The sequence below is a fragment of the Schistocerca cancellata genome, chromosome 3 (assembly GCF_023864275.1).
Source record: "Schistocerca cancellata isolate TAMUIC-IGC-003103 chromosome 3, iqSchCanc2.1, whole genome shotgun sequence".
In the NCBI taxonomy this organism is placed as follows: domain Eukaryota; kingdom Metazoa; phylum Arthropoda; class Insecta; order Orthoptera; family Acrididae; genus Schistocerca; species Schistocerca cancellata.
In genome coordinates this window covers 752486468-752491836 of record NC_064628.1, presented here as the reverse complement: position 1 = coordinate 752491836, position 5369 = coordinate 752486468, and the positions used below count along the sequence as shown (strand labels likewise).

Here is a 5369-nt window from a genome sequence, read left to right as displayed (position 1 = left end):
CTGTTCAGTCCTCTGTGTACTCCTCCAGGATGGCAGCTTGGTGGGGCCGTACGTTATCTTCCATCAGGAGGATGGTGGGACCCACTGCACCCCTGAAAAGGTGGACATACTGGTGCAAAATAACGTCCCGATACACCTGACCTACTACAGTTCCTCTGTCAAAGACATGCACGAGTATACGTGCACCAATCATAATCCCACCCCACACCATCAAACCACGACCTCCATACAGGTCCCTTTCAAGGACATTAAGGGGTTGGTATCTGGTTCCTGGTTCACGCCAGATGAAACTCCGGCGAGAATCACTGTTCTGACTATACCTGGACTCGTCCGTGAACATAACCTGGGACTACTGTTCCAATGACCATGTGCCGTGTTCTTGGCACCAGGCTTTACAAACTCTCCTGTGACCAGTGTTAGTGGAATGCACCTTGCACGTCTCCAGGTGAATAAACCATGTCTGTTCAGTCCTCTGTGGACTGAGTGTCTGGAGACAACTATTCCAATGGCTGCAGTAAGGTCCCTAGCAAGGCTATCTGCACTACTCCGTGCCCGTCTGCGGGCACTAATGGTGAGATCTCGGTCTTCTTGTACTGTTGTACACTGTGGACGTCCCGTACTGTAGCGCCTGGCCACGTTTTCTGTCTGCTGGAATCGTTGCCATATTCTTGAGATCACACTGTGTGGCACACGCGGGGCCCCTGCTACGACCTGCTATGTTTGACCAGCCTCCAGTCGCCCTAGTATTCTACCGCTCACAACGTCATCAATATGTGGGCCATTTTCAACACACTGTCACCATTACCACGTCTGAAAACGTCTGCACACTTACTCGCTGCACCGTACTCTGACATGCACCAACACACCTCTGTGTATGTGGACTCCTGCCAGCGCCGCCGTGCGACGACCACAGGTCAAATGCGCGGTATGGTCATACCCTGAGGTCATTTAAACCTGCAAACCGCCCACCAGAGCGTTGTTTCACCATGTATCAGCATTACCCTTAATTTATGAGCATAAGTGTCTATGATCCTCAGTTTGGCTATTAAGCTTATCGTCAATGTCGTTCTCTCAGTTACCCTCGAGTCCTGTCTGATAGCTCCGTCGGTATTAGCAGAGATTCGAGCTCGAATCCCAGCCTGTCACCAAGTTTTAATCTGTCACGAAGTTTCAGAACATCGCAGAAACGTTCTTCGTGGAAATCTAATATCGATAGAATAATATTTAGATTCACCGTAAATGGGGAGAAAAATTAGAGTATAACTTCTTGTTTACGTGAAGTTCACTGCAGACAGAGCTCTACCACAGTTTCGATGAATATTAGCATTTCATAGAAATGATAACCTTGGAGACGTTTAGTAAATCTGCAAAACCGTAAATCATAATTCCTCGATTAAGATTTGGTTGTCTCTAGTAGGAGTATAGACTCTTGATGAATGCACAGCTTCGCTTAGTACAAACACTGGGTGTAGTATTGAACAAATACGTTTGGCGCCCAACTTAACTATAACAGTAGGCGAAGCCGCAACCACAGTCTGTTGTTGTCGTACAGAGGTGTGCTTGCATGCAGAGTTGTCTTGTCATAGGGCAAATTTAGACTGCAACAAAAATAATGTGTGTAGCACAATAAATAATAACTGACAATCATTTACTAAATGCACGTCTAAAAAAATGGTTCAAATGGCTCTGAGCACTATGGGACTTAACATCTGAGGTCATCAGTCCCCTAGAACTTAGAACTACTTAAACCTAACTAACCTAATGACATCACACACATCCATGCCCGAGGCAAGATTCGAACCTGCGACCGTAGCGGTCGCGCGGTTCCAGACTGATGCGCCTTTAACCGCGTGGCCACACTGGCCGGCTTAAATGCACGTCTATCCTCGGCTTTACAGTCATGATGATACGAAGACGTTGCGCTGATGTTGAAGTTCTGAGCACTTGTCTAAATCTCTCCAGTGAACGAGGACTAACTAATTTAGTGGTGGTTCCAGTCTGCCTCTCTTGTTAGTGACGTCATCCAAGGCCTGGCTCTGTTTATGCATGTGTACTGTGAATGTCGGCGAATACCTCGACACATTGCGATGGTGGCGGGATGACTGTGGTAATGCTAGACGATAACTGTGCGGTGGTAATGCTGGCAATTGCTGGCAACTGGCCGAGTGAAACTGCGCACCCACTTAAATCCGTGGTCGTTGGATGAATGTTGTCACTTTACTGTTACGATGTGATGTTACGGTCACATATCGCTTTGTGATATTAATTCATTTTCTGCAGCTATTTTGCAGTTATTTTATTGAGTACACTAGTGTCGTGTATTTGCAGTGATATAACACTGTAAACGCCTCTATGGCCTCTTTTGTCGGTAGTAGGCAGTCTGTGAATCTCACTAGGCAAAGGTCCGCCCCCGGTAGCTGATTCCCGCCTGGGTCGGGGAATTTTCTCCGCCCAGGCACTGGGTGTCGAGCTGTCATCATCATCCTCTCATCCTCATCGACTGCAGGTCGCGGAAGTGGCGTCAAATTGAAAGACCGGCACCCGGCGAACGGCCTACCCGACGGGGGGCCCTCCTAGCCAAACGATAAAAAAAAGAAAAAAAACCTAGATCAAGAGCTTTTTCTCTGGGAGTGTAGACATTTTCCATTTTCGCGGAAGTCAGGAAGCGACCAGCTTCGCGGCTATTAAATGTTGGGCAAGCACTCACAGTCCCTGTGATCAGCAAATGCCAGTGCCTTCTAACAGCCCCAGAGAATAATTGAGCACGACATTTTGCCTTTCTGCCTGCACTTCAAAGAACCTGTCATTGCGACACTGTCCGGCTAGCGAAAAAGAGTCAGTTACATTCACTTTTAAAATTTGATTTAGCCAATAGTATTGCGTCGCTCTGGGCAGCGTACTTGGTACGTAAGGTTGACCAATCATGCTTCAACCCAGCAACAACTTCCTGTTTCAAAATGTGCGTCTCTTACGCAAAATCTGTGAAGCTAAGAGCGCTTTTGCCTGTTTTTTCGCGAATTTCGCAACAATTGTCGTCCATCAGTCTATGCAGAGTGTTGTGAAAGTAGAGAGTTTAGGGCTGTGAACTTAGGTTCTGGACATTCTGCTCTAGGCCGTCGCTATGAGGTCTTCTTCGGCTGCTGTCTGGTGCTAATCGGCGCACGTTAGCTATTTAGGGAAACGTAAGTGTCGCAATTGCTGTAGTGCAATCCATATTCTGTGCAAGTCATTAGTTGCTTACTTTGCGCGCTACTTGTGTTGCTTAAATTGGTTATACTTTGACTTCTTGTTGAAACATTTAATTTCTCGAGTTGCCCCATAAGCAGATCCTGTTGCACTTCCTTCATGCAGCCTTCCACACATTTTGTTTCCTTCCCACTGTGTTTGCGTCATTTTGTAATTTGATTTAGTCTGGTTCTTTGTGATTTATGTCAATCATCAGAGCAAATATATAATTATTAATCTCAGTCTTAACGCAGCTTTCAAGACCCTTTAACTTGTTCTATAACTTTTGGCGGCCCGTTAAAAATAAACTATTGTATACACATTTGGTTTACTTCACTGCGTCAGTGTTTTCCTTGTGCTGACTGGTCGACTACAGCGACAATTTACTTATTATTTTGTGAAAACAACGAGCATTTCACTCGCTTGTACGGTTGTAAAATTACTTTAGGCTCCCGTAAACTATCAGAAGTAAGCGTAGACTACAGTAGTTTTGGTAAGTTAAGATTGGAACTGCGTTACCTGTATGTTAAATGTGTTGCATACATATAAGGCGTTACATCTTTTTCGATCGCTTTGTTTGCATAGGTGATCACTGTTTTACTAGATTATCCTAGAAAACGACAGCCGTGAATAGTCTAGCATCTGCAAGGGGGTATATAAAAGACCGCATAATTTATGGAACATTTTTGTTCTACAAAATTACCCTCCTCTATTCCTTGAAAATAAACAGTATTTATAGAAAAACTGAAATTGTCAACATTTAGTTCAGGTTTTTTTCAAAATTGTTGATTTGTAACATTAAACAGAGAATGTAGTAGTAAAAATAAAATAAACAATACATATTTATCATATAGTGCTAGCAAATACAATTTCCTAGAAAAGGTTATTAAAAAACAATAAAAACAAAGAGATGTTAAACATCACTTCAGTACTTCATGTTTCTGTTATTCATTAACAACTTTTGCAGTTTTCAGTAATAACAGGAAGCTCTTGCCTTTGATCATGATGAAGAATGGTCTGTTGAGTGGAAAATAACGATAATAATTAATAGGTTTTTTATGTTTCTTCATCTAAGCTGCACTCCCATCAACAGCAACTGCTTTACTTACACAAACCCTTAGAAGTAAGTTATCAACAAATTTTTATTACCTATAAAATGCAGTTTCCGTTTTGTAAAGATATAAAACACACAGTCGACTGTCACTGAACAATGTGCCGTTCTAAGTATGTGCAAAACAAACAAACAAAAAACAAAGTAGTCGTCGGCTCTCAGATTCTGTCTCACATATTTATTTGTTTTTTATTCCCGGCCGCGCTACCAATATTACCGGTGATCCCATCAATTACAACGTCATTTATATAGTGTACCAAAACTACCGAATGAAATGATAATTAAATGGACACCCTAGCTGCAAGCAGGCGTTGATATACTTCATTGGGGACATGTTGAAAATGTGTGCCCCGACCGGGACTTGAACCCGGGATCTCCTGCTTACATGGCAGACGCTCTATCCGTCTGAGCCACCGCTGGCACAGAGGATAGTGCGTCTGCAGGCACTTATCCCTTGCACGCTCCCCGTGAGATCCACATTCCCAACATGTCCACACCACTACATTCGTAGTGCACCTAATAGATGTTTGCCCATCATACTCATTACTCGTGGCAGATTAATCTACCAAGTCCCGTACGAGTTCGGGCATAGCGTGTGCGTTCGCACAAGAAGGTCAATGGCCGGGAAGCCATATTTTTAACTATATATGACGGTAGTATCTGTTCCCGAAAGAACAGTTACCGTGGATGACCATGCAGCTTTGCTAGAAATGAAATGATAATTAAATGGGCTCTATCAACAGCAGCAACCTGTAAATACGGTCACCCACAGACATCCTGAAGTTGCCTGGAACACGGTGTGGCGAGCGGTACACACGCCTTTTCTACCTACGACGGTGCGTTCATTGTGGTACGTGGTTGTGAATGGGAAGTTCGCTACTCGTCAGAGGCTACATTCCGTACGTCTGACGGACGACCCCTTGTGTCCGACATGCACAGTCATTGACTCGGATGCACACCGTCTGACGTGTGCCGCGACCAGCGAGTGCTGGCTACTGACGCAGCGCATGCTGGCGTTACTCTTGCGGCGATT

General features: G+C 44.5%; 1 non-coding gene across 1 annotated transcript; it reads right to left on the bottom strand.

The window, feature by feature from the left end:
• Positions 1–4682: 4682 nt before the first annotated feature.
• On the bottom strand, positions 4683–4757 carry Trnat-ugu (transfer RNA threonine (anticodon UGU)). Its single transcript has one exon. It is a non-coding gene; the product is annotated as a tRNA-Thr (tRNA).
• Positions 4758–5369: the final 612 nt, after the last annotated feature.